The 15607-nt window shown below is 42.3% G+C and overlaps 1 long non-coding RNA gene across 1 annotated transcript; it reads right to left on the minus strand.

Moving 5' to 3' along the window:
* Positions 1 to 517: 517 nt before the first annotated feature.
* LOC129385925 (uncharacterized) lies at positions 518 to 6893 on the minus strand. The gene is made up of 3 exons (XR_008613393.2): positions 6051 to 6893; positions 4914 to 4994; positions 518 to 2631 (listed from the first exon to the last, which is right to left on the minus strand). It is a non-coding gene; the product is annotated as an uncharacterized lncRNA (long non-coding RNA).
* Between the last annotated feature and the right edge of the window lie 8714 nt (positions 6894 to 15607).

Below are 15607 nucleotides of genomic sequence, written 5' to 3' on the forward strand. Positions count from 1 at the left end.
TCCAAACTACTACACACATTGCACGAGGTCCTTGAAGTTACTGTGTCGAGGCCTCGAAAGTCCTTGAAAACCATTGAATTTTTTTCTTCAATATTACTACGAACCCAGTAGAACAACTGTCATGGAGTAAAAACCTTGGCTCAACAGGGGCTTATACGCAGAGCACAGGAAGACTAGAAATGCAGTAGTAGGCATGGAGGGCCCTGAAAAAAATGTGCCACATCCGCTCGTCTGCCTTATGTTTCTGCACCGACTGTCGCATTTTTAATAGAAGTGCACTTTCTGTTCTACTCCAATAAACGCAACATTACGAACTCCAGTGTGGGGCAGTCCTTCAGCCAGTGCAGAACTTTTTCTGTACATCCGAGTCAGCTCTGTCATTTTTCCAGCATTGTAGTACAGGATTTGTTAATCTGGTTTAGCAGAATATGAGCACTATACTCTTAAATCAGCTGTTTATTTGTATGCACAAGTTCAGGTCCTCAGTTTGGTTGCATGACAAATTGCCATACCTCAATTGATACAAGAAACAATTTTATTACAGTTTAATAAAATCCAAACAGTAATAATCACAACAATATAATGACATACATTTCTTTTGGTACGTATACAGCCCATGTCTTGGCAGTGTATAAATTCAACTATACACCGCAAGTACTGTGTCCTGACCACTATTATTCACATGTGTAAAACCATCACAGCAATTCAACAAATATCACAGTAATTAGTGACATACACTTTGTAACTGCTTTACATGAGCATAATGTATACAAATGGTCCCTGTGTACCTACACATGACTAGTGCCACCCGAGTACTATTACTCACAGGTGTAAAACCAACAAAGCAGTTCTTTAAAAAATATCACAGCGCTGAGTGACGTACATGCTGTAACTCCCTTGTAGAAACTTAATACAAACACGTGAGGACACAGAAAGCTAGCAGTGGGCATACATGGGAATACCACCGCCTCAATACTAATTCACAAGTGTAAAACCAACCAAGCAGTTCTTTAAAGAATATCACAATGCTTAGTGACATACATTTTCTAACTAGCTTATATAAGCTTTGTACAAACATGAGAACATACACAAAGCTAGCGTTGCAAGTGTAAGCTCAACAGAACAGTTCGTTATAGTGACGCACATTTTGTAAGTGCCTTATACAAGCTTAGTGCAAGCACAAGAATGCAGAAAAATATAAATTAAAAACTTGCTCTATGCATACACAAACAGATCAACAAATGGTAAACACCGCTTTGAAGACAAATGTGACTGTGGCAAAGCGCAGTGCTGTGCCGGTTGAAATTGCCACCCACAAAAGTATTGAGCAATGCTTAAACCACAGGCAATAAAGTGCTCAAAGACTGCGTCTCTAACGTAACTATTTTAATTCAAATTTCTTGAATATAGGGCTCGCTTGCAGATAAGGCATCTGATCCAACTGACCTGATTTTACACCTGCTACATGCATACAATGCACCCAGATATAAATGGTAATAATAATTATAAAAGGCATTTAAAAACTTGACAGTATGATGAAGATGCATGACTAGAAAAGTTCTGTCCCCATCGTACTTGTTAAAAAGGTGTAAGTACGACACATTCTTTTTTTCCTCAATTTTTCCATTAATGGACAGCCGGGAACCTCGAACCGACACAAAAAAAAAGATACTGCTATGTTAATAGTGTTATGAATAATTTTTTGTGAAAGCTTTTTTACAGACAAGTTGCAGTCTCGTTTCTGGAGGTTGAGCTGTATCTTGCAAAATAACTTGAAAAGTGGTCACATGGGAGCATGACACTATATCATAATGTTAGTTTCAGTTGACTCTCTTGCCCTACAAGTCGCTGCTCACTGTGGCCAGTGATGCAACAGCAGTGTCTGTGTGATTTTCATCACACTTCTGTCCTATGCCATTCTTACCAGAGTTGGCGGCACATATATACCCAAATTTCGATAGTGTTGCTTTATCAGGTGGTTGCTTTTGATTTGCTCAATATCAGTTGGCACTTCAGCTGCATCAAACTTCTTTTTTACCTCTTCAACAACAACAACAACAATCTTATGACACCTGTGTTGTCCTTCTAGTTGCCTACAAAGACCAGTCAATCTAGCAACAACACTGACAGTCTCTACTATCTTGTAATGGGGGAGAGGTGTGTCCCACCATGTGTTCCACATTGTTGTCACTATGTGGGCTGGCTGGGGAGGCAACAACTGTAATATGTTTGCATTTGCATATATTAAAGTGATGCTTGTACTGTGTTATAACACCTAACTTAGTCTTGCACTTGCTGCACAATAACACTGGCTCACAGTTGTGGTGAAAAGCTTTTGTATGTTGAGCAAATGAGTTGTATCCACTACAAAAAAAGTCAGTGATAGCACACATGTTGCTCTACCAGGCCTGGTGTGGTTCCTTCTGACACTGCTGCTGATGCTGACGCGCTGCTGCTTGCCTCGTACACTGTTGCAGCTGCAGTAGACATGGCAGTCTCTGTATCTATTGCTGCCGTGTCATCTGTCATGGTAACTTCCAAGTGGTATCGGGCTCACTTCTGCAACAGAGATGTTTTTTCCCCCTTGAGGGCTCTCATGATCAGGGCCAATAATTTCGTAGGCATTGTCTCCTGCATCGAAGAACCAATAAGAACAGCATGAATTAATAAACATAGCTCTAAAAAGTACGGACATCAAGACTTAACCACAAGCTTTGCACATAAATGACCGGGCTTAATGAATAATACTTGCAGGAGGAGTTACACAATTGTTTGTGTATATTACAGTAAAGCCTCATCAGAAGATATTCAAGAGGCACGGGAAACATGTCTCTCGAAACCAAAAATTTTGAGACACTGAGGAGCCAGACTAGATCACTTTATTATGCATCATCACTAAAGTATGTTTTGATATATCTGAAGGAATAAATGCTCAGGATGGCTTAAAGGGCCCCTAAACCACTTCTCGACATTTTTTGAACATTTCAAGTAAACACGCGTATCGAAATCAGAATGCCGTCACGATCGACGAAGCCAAATGCCAGAGTGCGTAGCACTGCCGGAGCACCACAATATGAAGAAAATGACCCCGTGCGCCTCTCTGGGCCTATCCTGCACCCCCAGTTTGTCCTGACGTCACCAGGCTGTCTCTGATGATGTCACCAGTTTCCGGTGCTGTCGATTGGTCGAACGAAAGTGTACGACTGCCGGCAAGGCCTGCAAGCAAATACACACACTCCTTCTTCCTCGTCGCGTTGCGCGCGATGCCATTGTGGGCAGCCAATGGGGGCAAAGAACAGAAACGCCAACAGAAGGGTCTCCCTATGAGGCTCTTCAACACGAGTCACCATACAGTTCCGTTGTATTAGCGCCACCCCTCGCAGGACGACGGGCCAGCGCGGCAGCAACAGAGCTCGTTGGTGTTGGCCTGTCCCGTAACATTTGGAGGTGTACTAGGCAAGGAAAAGACGATACTGTCCATATGGCGTGTACCAGATGAAAGAGTAAAATGAGTGGGGACTACTTTTCAATAATCAAACACACGTAGCTCCACTATTACTGCACCGTTTCGAAAAATTCTCGTGGCTACCTGTTCATTGCCTTATTGTGTAGAACTGCAACACCGCAACTAAATTTCAACCTCGGTGGTTTAGGGGCCCTTTAAAGAAGACATTCACAGCTTTTTAGTGACTGTAGATTGTGTTAGCTTCCTTCCCAACTCCTGGAATTTAAACACTTCACTTTGCAAGCCTTGTTGCTCGCAGTACCTTTGAGGTGCTCTTAGACGCTCGTCAGCTTCAACTGCCGACACTTTTTGCCCTGCACTGTCCTCGTTGCCCACCTTTTCTGGTTCATGCTAAAAGAGACATGCGCGATTGACTTGTGTAAGGATTGCGTGATCTTTACGCCCTTCGGAGCACACAAGGTGCACAAAGTGAATGTGTCTGGGTTGTGTCCCTTCGAAGTAGTGAATACTTAAAAAGTCATCCTTAGTAACAAAGGTGTCTCTTGTATACAGTATTGTTAACGTGGCAAACATCGGAAAACCAACCAAACCATTTTCAGATGTCTCTTACAACCAGGTGCATCTTGTAATGAGATTCTACTGTACTGAATATTTTTCAACTATGGATCATCTGCATGTACATATAGTCACAAAGACATGTTGTGTGGAATGGCGAATCGGGAAACAGTTCGTACTCTTACTTTTTATCCCTAACATAAGCAGCTGATAACAATATGATAAAAAAGCAGGCAATGAGGCTAGAATGGAACATAATCCTTCAGCTCTAAACAGTTTTTTGGGCCCACATCATTCCCTCATATGACATAAGGAAACAACTTGATTGCAGTAATGGCTGCATGTGATCTGAGTAGATTGAAACAAACTATACGTAAGGTTATCCTGCTGGTGATCCTGGCTGCGCGATGCTTCTCATGCTTTTTGGCACGATTCCTTTTTTTCCACTCCACTTTTTTTTTCAGATTTTCTCCCCTTTCCCTTCCCCCTTGTGTAAAATAGCACACTTGAAGTATCAAATCTGTTGAACTAACGTGTGTATCAAACCTGTTAACATGTGTGCTTCTCTGTGGTCTGTGTTGTATTTTTGCACTGCACAATTCAATTCAAGATGAAAGATGGAACGTCCCTGCCTTTAGTTTAATTGTGTGTGTGTGTGTGTGTGTGTATGTCTCTCTCATGTTTTGAAATATATGTACATTCAGGAATGCCTGCATGCCCTTCTCTCCTGCTCCAGTGACGAAAAGGAGAGCCTGTTTATGTACCATAGTAAAAAATTCAAAGGTTTTCGCTGTGCCCATTACATCCCTTATCATATGGATCTGTCACAATACAGAGTAGCAGTGGTCCATAATACTAGCCCATCCCAACATAATTATAAATTAACACATACCGACATGCTGCGAAACAGCTGTTGCAAAGCCGCTGGTGAAGGCAATTTCCGCAGCACTGCAGTGGTACAGCCGAGTTCCACCTGTATAGTGACAAATCCATATGCGTGTTAGCAACTCAGTAGTTGCTGATGGTTTCATAAGCTTTACACTACACAATAAAGTAATCTAGACAACTTTTTTGGAACAAATGCACATAATTAGGACACCACTTAAACACTAACACGATTAATTGCCCCCAATCTCTCACTCACTAAGGGATAATACTACTGAAACATCGGTGGAGAGCTCAGATTAACACAGCCCATAAAGGACAAGCGTTCTTTGAGGAAAACAGCTATAACAGCGGTTAGTTTTCTTGATCATTTTATGTGGTAGCTTTGGTTTAAATGTCATGCAGTACTATAAAATACGAAGTGCCGCATTTCTAGCAGCAGAAGGCGTCGTCAGGCTCATGGAACAACAGATTTTTGCTCTGTTTGTCAGTGAGCCGACACATACAAAGAAAACCGAATTCACACATACATATACAGTGTCAAGTGCACTTCTCCTTCTGAAAACGCAGCCACCATTTCCAATGTTGCTGAAAGGAAAGGTTATATAAAGTGCGAGACTGCATGGAACTGCCACTTATGACTGTAAATGTATGGTCTGCTGATTGCAGAGGTAGTCACATGCTATTTCTAGTCTCTTTTAGAAGCATTACTAAAGAATAAATTAAAATCTATTCATAAGTCACGAATTTCATGCATCCACAGTTTGGCTAAATAACCTGTGAGAAAAAGACATGTTTACCTGGAATAGCAACCTTTTTTCCTGCTGCAAAACTTTCCTTCGAATTAATGAAATAACTTTACAGCGTCATAATGCGTTTCTCGCAACTACTTGCCGGCAGTGGCGAGTTAGTGTTTATATCCGACTCATTGGGCGACAATACTGCCAAACACAAATGCTTCACGAACACGAGAACACGTCCCTCGCAGAGAATAGCAACCATATATGCCTCTGTGAGACATGATCGCACCTTTGTGGTCAAAATGTACATTAGAACGACATCACCATCTCATTAAAAAAAAAAAGCCTCCGTACAAGGCAGCCGCCAACTACATAATGTGAAATTGCAACTGATGTCCACTTACTGGTGGCCTGTGTTTGAGTCACTTTTGGCAGTTGACTGGGTGCTGAGAAATGCACGTCCTGGTTTGTCCCTGCAAAACATACAGGGTTGTGTCAAATGTTGAAAATATATATATGCCGGCATTTCATCAGTCGCAAAACAAACGAGTAAACTAATAAACAACTGTAATGTAAACAGAGTACACATCATAAGATAGGCCGTCAACTGTTAATGCATTACGCAAAAAACCTAATGCATAGGAAAGACTATATGTATACACACGAAGCTGACACACAATTTAATTCGCTCTAGGTTTTTCCGTGCAGTATATTCAAATTATTATGTCTCGTGGTTAGAGCAAAATTAGTGTAAATTACAAACTAAATTATCTACCCTGTAAACTTTTCTTCAATATGCACCTGTGCGCGCTTCGAACGAGTAGCGTTGTAAAATTTACGTACATGGCATTTAACATAGTTACTGAACACGGATTTCCTTTGCCCTGTGTCGTGTACAGTGAGCTACATATATCTGCCCCCCCCCTTTTTTTGTACTAGCCATACTGCGTGCCACTGCACCTATACGCACGTCAATAAACCTCACGACACAGAACTAAAAAAAGCGCCAATCACCCATGCCTGCATGTTGTAGTGGGCCTAACCTAACCAAGCATGGGCTGTTGCTTTTTATAGTAAACACAGGCACCGTGCTCATTGCAAGTATGTATCATGTCGCTAAGCAAATATGCAATTTCATTGTACCACTATTTTTTTATCACATGGATATATCTGTTGAGAGGCAAGACAAAAAGCAGTCACTTCTCAGAACTAATCAGCTTTCTTAAAACACATTTTTAACTTTTCAATGACACTTGCTGCTATGTGTTTGTCTCCAGAGAGCATACTTGATTTGACTTTCCAATCAGAGACATTACATAAATATACCATGTTAAGATGACTGCCTGGAGCACGTGAGAATTTTCATCTTCGTGTAACATACTGTATCTTGATTTTGTTGACATTTGGTCAAATGGTACACCCAATATACCCACATACTAGTTTTCTTGTCCAAATAACATGCCAATGTATTTTGATTTTTTGGCATTGGCTCCTCTGCACTACGTGAAGTCGCGCTGCACTGGCTCTTTCACATCCTCGTGTCCTTGCAGCTGCCTTCTTGCGTTATATAAAGCGGGTGCCTGAAAAATATTGTATGCAAAAGTCAACACAAGGGCATGGTGCAAAACAACATCAAGACAGTCAAGGCCATGGCAATAAAAAAGTCTTAGCTCTTAGTCTTCCTAGTGAAATGCATGCAAAACATCCAAATGACTGCAACAGTCAACTGCTAAACTAACTTCAATTTTTAGATTTAAGCAAAAAAACAAATAAACCACAGTTCATCCTTGTTTTTCATGAATGTTAGAATACTCCTGCTAATGAATAGAATATTGGTCATTTTCAGACGTCATAGGTCTGTCATGAGTCTGGTGTATCGCAAACACCACTTGTGACACATCCTAAGCACGTTAAACGTTGCAGTTAAACCGCAGTTATTAGTTTATTACACCAACCTATTGTTCTGTGTACGACAGGCTGGTAACACGGAATTAAAGCAACATTTTATTTTGATATTTTATTTCTCTACTAAAAATATTCAAGCGATAAACACATCTTGATCTGCCAGGCTATAGCAAAATGCACACATTACGCTTGTAACCCCCAGAGGAAGGCTGATTTAGCTGTTCATATGACATAACTCTGACACGCCAACTCATATTAGCAAATGCACAGGCATGTCCGACACAATAAGCGTATGCAAAGCGCCCCTGCAATTGTAATTCCACACAGCAGCCGTTATATTCGATGCCGATGCGTAACTAGCTGCTCGACAATTCACCGAGTTCGTAGACATAAGCATCCTTTCAGTTTCGCACCGTGCACGAAAACCGCAACAGGAGACAAAACCAGACCTATAATCACACCATTTCAACATGAGAAAAAACAGTTCAGTCTTAGGGATAAACACTGTGAGAGCTATTTAGTGCGCGACGGCGACGAGCGACGGCTTCGAGCGACAAAACGGGCCGTCGCTTGAACAGATGGCTCGGTTCTGGAAATCTAGAAATCGTTGCTCGTCACCCAGAAGTGCTATGAGCGACTAGCCAATAGCGCGAAGCCGGAACTGGATGTAGTACATACATCGCTCAAATACTACCGATTGTCGCGCGGAACGAGCAAATGATTCAATTTTTATACGTGCAAGGATAAGAACGTACTGCAAGACCTCCGGAAATATTTTATGCTACTTTTTATAGTGAAATACATCAACGTAAATTACTAAAGCACGCGTCACGCGTGACTGCAACCCTCATGCCGGCAACACCTGGGAGGCGTCGCTCAAAATCGTCGCTCGCACGGAGTACGACTTGTAGGCGACGAGCGAACGCGACAGCCATCTCCGTCGCGTCGCTTGTAGCTGCCGCGCGCAAGATCGCTTATATGGGGTTTATACTTTTTTCAGCATAAAACATGGATTCCTCATGCGTTTTCAGTAAGTTCAAGATAACGCGCCCAACTGACCTCTTGCAGCATGCAGCTGAATGCCTGCGGCAAAGTTTCTAACTAGCACTGGTGCTGCACGTAACTTCAGTGGTCGCAGATTCCCCCTGCGCGAGACACCGTCAAGCGCGCGGTTTATTTATAAAAAAAAAAGCATGCTGCCAGCAAAATGACGCCTTCTGTTATGTGATTCCTTAGTTCAACAGCGTTCCGTACACAGTAGACTGCCAAACTGAATAAATTCAAACACACAAAACGCACGCTAATCACGCTCCGCATAGGCTCGGAATCACGGGCTGGTGAACTAACCATTTTAAGCGTCCTCTCGCCTGGCGTCTTATTGAACATACCATAGTTCTGGCAGCGTTTGCGATTCTTAAAGCTCTTACGGACAACGGCAAAGTGATAAAATCACATGCAGTTATCGCGACGACTGGCTTTTTCGATTGACATCGAGAGACACAGCGCGTATGCCTAGTCCTTTGTCACGTCGGCTAAGCGCAGCGACGACTTCCTGGCGATAGCATGACATATACGGAGAATGTGCACCTAAGTTAGAATTCACTTACCGTGGAGGATTTGTTGTTATATCCAAGGCATGACGAACGACTGTCGTGTTTTCGTTGCGACGCGAGATGGCTGACACACGATCTCCCTTGGCTGGCCTTCGCTGTTGCTCGGTGGACGCTATGGTGGACGGATCACCTTTCTCACGTGACCTTTCTCCGCTGCTGTGTTGTTCCGCGATCTTGAGCGCGCGCGCGCGCGGTGGAGCCACTCCGAGTGAAAAAGTAGAGCGCTCGCTACGCGTTCCTTTGAACTGCGGCGGCCTGTTCTCTTAGAAGCAAAACGATGTGTTCTTTGCTCAGCGTGCATGAATGATACATTGCCATGTTCGGGGCCAGCCACCTACAGTTCAAGCAGAAGATTACTCTACGTTTTGTTTTTTATTGCCGCAAGAGTCTCTCTTTTCTATTGTCGCAAGAGTCTTTTCACTCTCTCTCTCTGAAGGGGAGAGTGAAAAGCACATTTCACTCTCTCCTTGGTGACAGAGTGAACAATGCATTTCACTCTCCTCGACATTTTGCGAGTGTAAAACGATGCTTTGAAGAGTGAACCGGCAGCTTCACTCCTGCGATACCCTTCCTAGTTTTTAGAGTGTATGATTTAATTTGTTGTTGCTGAGTTACTCAAATGAAAAAATTTTTCTCTTAGAAGGTCGAAATTTTTATTCAGTCACAAGAGAAAATGATTATTTCCTGAAACACAGTGGCAGACAAATAAAATCAGATTATATGATGTCCATTAACTTTACAAGTCATCTTATAATAAAATATAAATATATTCTCCTAAACATTATCAATATTTCAGTGTAGAAACATTTCTTATTTTCAATTGGCTCAATCTCTTGAAAACTTAAGTTTACAGCAGAAAGTTGAACGTACAAATGTCCGCAAACTCACAATGACAGTACGGTTATGCGCCAAATAGCGCCAAAATATTGGCTAGCATGGACATCTCCAGCAAAAAACGCAAACATTTATATGGCAGAGGTTTCCAGATGAGCTACTAAGCATGAGGGTGGTAACGTAAGTTGTAGGAGAAGATTTTTTTGTGCCACAGTCTAAGACAGCAGCTCATTTGATAAAATCATGTACAACGTATTGATCATCCTGACTGAGAATGCAGTGCATATATAAATGTATCATGTATGAAACGCGACGCCGCAGACCTAGTTTTGGTTATAAATATTTCACATTAGGTTATTCGTGTATGGGCTGCACCCCACTGTTCCTAAGTGTTTGTCCTGTCATGGTTCTGCCGCAATATCTCACCCGGTCTCAATGCGATACAGAAGCGTATCATATTTCCTATTCGGTTAGAGTCCTCGCGAAAGTAGTTTCCTCGTGCTGTTTCTCAGAACACTTTCTCAGAAGTATGAAAAATTAAATTCGCAATATTATCTAGTGTATAACAAAAGGACTATAAAACTGCAAGTAACATTGGCGTTGAAATCTTGCGCAATTTATTGTCATATATGGCAGTTCTTTCATCCGAAATGAGGCATGAACGCTATACTTCGCAGGAGCAGCTTGCACAGTTAAATGATCAATTATTGTGGCTACGTGAAAGTATAATCTAACTGAAGTATAGCATGGCTTCAGGCGTGAAAGAAGAATCAGATTTGATAAACATGGTACATCAAAAGCGACTTAAGCCTATGTACAGGCAGGGCAGTGCACGAAAAACAACCAAAGAAGCAAATTATCAATTGGCAAACGCACCATTCTATTTTACATATCCCTTCAATGCCCGTGGATTTTGCATACGGCAAAGAATATACTTGCGCAATGAACTAAGAGCCTGAAACCCATGTTTTTATTTTACAGAAGTAATTAAGGTGTCCGAAAGTAAGAAAAATTATCGTGCTTAAAAAGAAGGTTGTATTCATCTCAAAACAAGTATATATGTGTCTGGAAAGGCACAGAGTGCCTCACTGTGCACTCTATCTTTAGTCCAGAAATTCACTATGTGAAAAAACTCCACTTTTACTTTCCCTTATAAAAATTTGCCTGCTTAAGCCGTCAATGTAAAGGGCTTTTACTTGACTAAAACTACATGATCACATCCATGAGTTGACGAACAAGTGTTCAACGATGGTGCTCTCGCAGTCCTTCGTATTGAACACATCGCTGCCTGCAATACTATACTCGTGTGGCAAGTAGACTGAGTCGCACTTACCAAAATCTCGAAGACTTGGCAGAAGCACATATATGACTATTTCACAGAAGGAGAAACCCCAGTTTTACAATTTCCAAATTAATGCTTGGATATCAAGCGACCCTTGTGGCTTATAATTAAATGTAGGGTGCGCACCACAATGCACACAGTTGTTAAAGTCTTGGTCTTCACTCGCGCTTTAGGATCCGCGAGTGGTTCAATAAACTGATTCCATGAGCATGTACGTATGCGATAATGAGTACTTAAACCTGGGGTACTCTGCCCCCAACGTTTTCTGGAACCTAGGAGGAAGCCGTACTTCACTTTAAAACCATAAAAACCCCATTCGAGGGGTATTACCTAAGGGGCGGTTAATAAAATCAACATTAGAAACAGGCGTTCATGTTGAGATATGGGTCGACGGCCTGTCAACGGAAAGAAAGCGTTTCCAAGCCAGATTCACCTTTCATCGATGAAATGCTGATATCGTACGCATATGAAGATTGAATAAACCCAGTAGCACGATTTTGAACAGCCTCAAGTGCATTTATGATCTAAATCTGATACGGATTCCAAACGGGAGGTGCATATTCAAGTTTCTATCTTACAAATCATTTATAGGCCAACGCTTTTACATGTTGTGGGGTATGACGCAGATGTCGCCTAAGAAATTCCAGCGATCTATTAGCAGCTGAGGTGGTGTTTGTAGCGTGCAAATGCCAGAACAGATCACAGGATAGGGTGACACCGAGGTATTTGAATGACTGGACTGATTCTTTTGGAACATCAGCACTGGAATAGGTAAATGTGAGGGGGTTACGGCTGCGAGTGAAAAACACGAGTTTTTATTTGTTAGGATTTAGGTTCATTAGCCAGCGATTACACCATTATTGTACATTATTGAGATCGTTCTGGATGAGTGTGTGGTCAGATGTGTTAGTAACTTTGCCGTATATTACACAATCGCCTGCAAACATGCGAATGTTACATAATACATGCGTTGGTAGATCGTTAATGTAAATTAAAAAAAGAAGTGGTCCCAAGACAGATCCCTGGGGGACGCCTGATGCTACGGGAGTCTGCTAGAATAATGGTTATTAACGAAAAACTGAGAGCGGTTAGTAAAGAATGCTTCTATCCACTTTAGTACGTCGGGGTGTAAATTTAACTGAGACAATTTTAGCAGCAAATGTTTATGAGGAACTGTGTCAAATGCTTTTGCAAAATCCAGGCATATAGCGTCAGTCAGAAGGTGGCGGTCACGGTTAACACGCAGGTCGCGAAGTAAAATTGCCAACTGTGTTTCGTAAGCATAGGCTTTTCGAAATCCGTGCAGACAAGGGTGAAAAAAAAACAGGTTGAGTCTCAAAAGTTCATGATATGCGTGTATATGACGTGTTCCATCATTTAGCAGGGGACACTAGTTAATGATATAGGACGATAACTTAATGGGGTGTCTCAGTTCCCCGATTTGAAGAGTGGAACGACCTTGCCCACTTTCCAGTCGGATGGTAAGATGCCTGTAGAGAGTGACTGCAAAAATAACAAAGTTAGGTACGCAGCAGATACATAGTTAATATTTTTTTACGATTTTCGAATTAATATCATCCACACCTGCTGACGATGAAGTTGAACATGTAAAACGAGTGGGGTAATTGTTAGAAATATTAATGATTTAGTAACGTTGGTGGAATGTCATACGGCGGACGCACCGTCAAATTTTGTTCCTGTTGTAGCTTTGGATAGTAGTTAATAGAGGATGGCGCATGGTGCAAGCAGCGGAGCAATGTTCCCAGTGTTCCATTTGCACCTTTGGAAATGTCGATAGAGGTTGGCCAGGTGAGATTAGCGGTAGTGTGAGTGCGTAAATACTTGTATCCCTTTGGATGCTCTGACGCACTCTTATAAGTAAATCCATCATAGAATGAATGAGAGTTGCTCTGCTTATGCTGCTGGTACGTTCGGTGTGTCGCAAGGCTCCTCGTTGGAGCCCCTTCACTTTCAATCTTTTGTCAATCATAGACGTAGAGATATTCAGTCATCTACTTGATTATCTTTCCTGGCTGACCACTCTTCACCCGCCAATAAATGTAAAATGTTATCGCTCAGCGCAAGACGCTACTACATCTATCGGTAGTTTCTTGAATCTTAGATATGCGGCTAATTCTGCTGTTTGTCAATACCGAACCATATGTAGTCTGATTGTAGGCCCGACCCTAATTCTCTAGCATTTTCTGGAAGACACGTAGGCACTAGTGTATACTCTGGGGCCTTAGTCGTTTCATGTATGAAAGCCGAGCCATTTGATCTGCTGATCAGATTCCGACGATGGCCGACTGTTTGCCGCTCTCGTTGTGCTTTGAGTGAAACTTGCTCGAGAAGGCACAGTTTCCCCCAATAAAAAGCTAAGTTATTCACACTCTTGTTGCTGTGCCCTTCCCCGTCATTACTATATGACAATATGGAAAGGCGAATGCTGTTGTTAGCGGTTGTATGTCTATTGTGCGCAAGGTTATATGATGACACAGATTGTTTTTCATTGGTGCCCGACGTAACGCGCATATAAAAATGGTTTGTCACTTATAGCATGTCCCTCAACTAGAATGACTAACAGATTTAGATACAAGTATGTTAAGTTGCCAACAAATAAAAATAATGCACCAGTCAAATATTTAGGTGCTCTGCTGTCACACGATGACTCTTGGTCAGAACGTGTTAACGCTGTAGCCACAAGTGCAAGGCGGCGTGCTTGTAAGCGCATGTCAGCATTGGCTAAAAGCAGCAGTGTATAAATATTGTTTTATCAATTTAGGGGAAATCGGGCCCTTTGTGGCATCCGTTTTGTGGCGTGCATATCAATGCATTTGAAAAAATACAATGCGTCGAGGCAACGTATGTCCAAGAGAGATACGATAACCGCAAATAAAAAGAAATTGGTGAGATGCGCTTGTTTTAATAAAACGCATTACGACTGAAGCAGTTTTTTTCAATCCTCTATAATACTACGGAAGTTTGTTCATCAAAAGGCCAATCATTATGTTTCCTCACGTCAAACTATCAACTTAAAGTTAGGCCGTATGCTCACCAGGACTGATTTCCGTGAACGTTTTTTTTTTTTTCCAAGAACCATTGTCACTTTGACTGTACTACCTTCGGATGTGGTGTACTGTAACAATGCTCGCCACGCGCAATAATGCCTTAATTGCAATTCGTGTGGTGTAGGAATTAAAAATAAACATCAAGATATCCGTGAGATGCTGTCACGTGTTGTCACCCGTTCGCCATTGGCGCGAAGTCGTCGACGGGGTATGCACGCCGGCTGTCGTTCCGTACTGAAGCGAACACAGCGGAGTAGTCAGAGACGGAAGAAAAAAAGAAAGAAAATCATTTATCCATTGACAACACACACAATTTAAACGAAACACAAAAACACAACAACACTGACATACATGCACTTATTCTAGATCAATGATGAAGACAAACGAAATACAACAAACATCAAACAGTAAATATAGGAATTAACACTACACAAAACACACTTAATGGTGGTCAACTAATCTGACTTCAAATATAAACAAATGATGGCATACCAATGGCCGCGCAGCAACGGCAACTACATAAAGCATGGAGTCGATGGCAGAGCTTTCTCGAAGAACGCTGGCAAGCCGATCAAGTTGTGGCGGATGCGATTGCCGCGCTGGGTTTCTCGGGAGTCTAGGTCTGACGTCTTACTTCGAGCCGGTTGAGCTTACTTGAGGGGAACTACCGTGAGCGTCGTTGCGAACGTTGATTTGTCGTCTCCTAAGTCAACTAGTAACTCGAAGTTCAGACGCTGCTAGGCAGCGCCGGCGATACTGGACGGTGATAGTTCCTTTACGCTTTTCAGCAGATTCTAGGCTCAGCTTTCAAACTGCTTAGATCGGTCTGAAACCTGCGTTTAAATAACTTCTCTTTTCCTTGGTTCCGTGTGTTGGCGAACGGCAGAGATTGGTGACGATCCACTCAAGTACACCCAATTGTATCCCTGCTCCTCCGAAGGCCTTGGCCGCGCCCCTTTTAATTAGCGGCGAGGGAAGGCGTGATTCCCCCCTGCTGCTAGAGGTTGCGCAATTGTATTGCACCACACAAGAACACCCGTGAGTCCGTGGCGGGCCTTTATTGTGCGTTCACAAACACAGGAGAAACGATGTCAGCCGGCCATATGGCGCAGTCGGCACAATACAGTGTCAGCAAGTCGTGAATACAGGATTTCACACAGACGCCGCATATTTCGGAGTATTCGCACCCCTGCCTTCTT

Source organism: Dermacentor andersoni, chromosome 7 (assembly GCF_023375885.2).
Source record: "Dermacentor andersoni chromosome 7, qqDerAnde1_hic_scaffold, whole genome shotgun sequence".
Classification (NCBI taxonomy): domain Eukaryota; kingdom Metazoa; phylum Arthropoda; class Arachnida; order Ixodida; family Ixodidae; genus Dermacentor; species Dermacentor andersoni.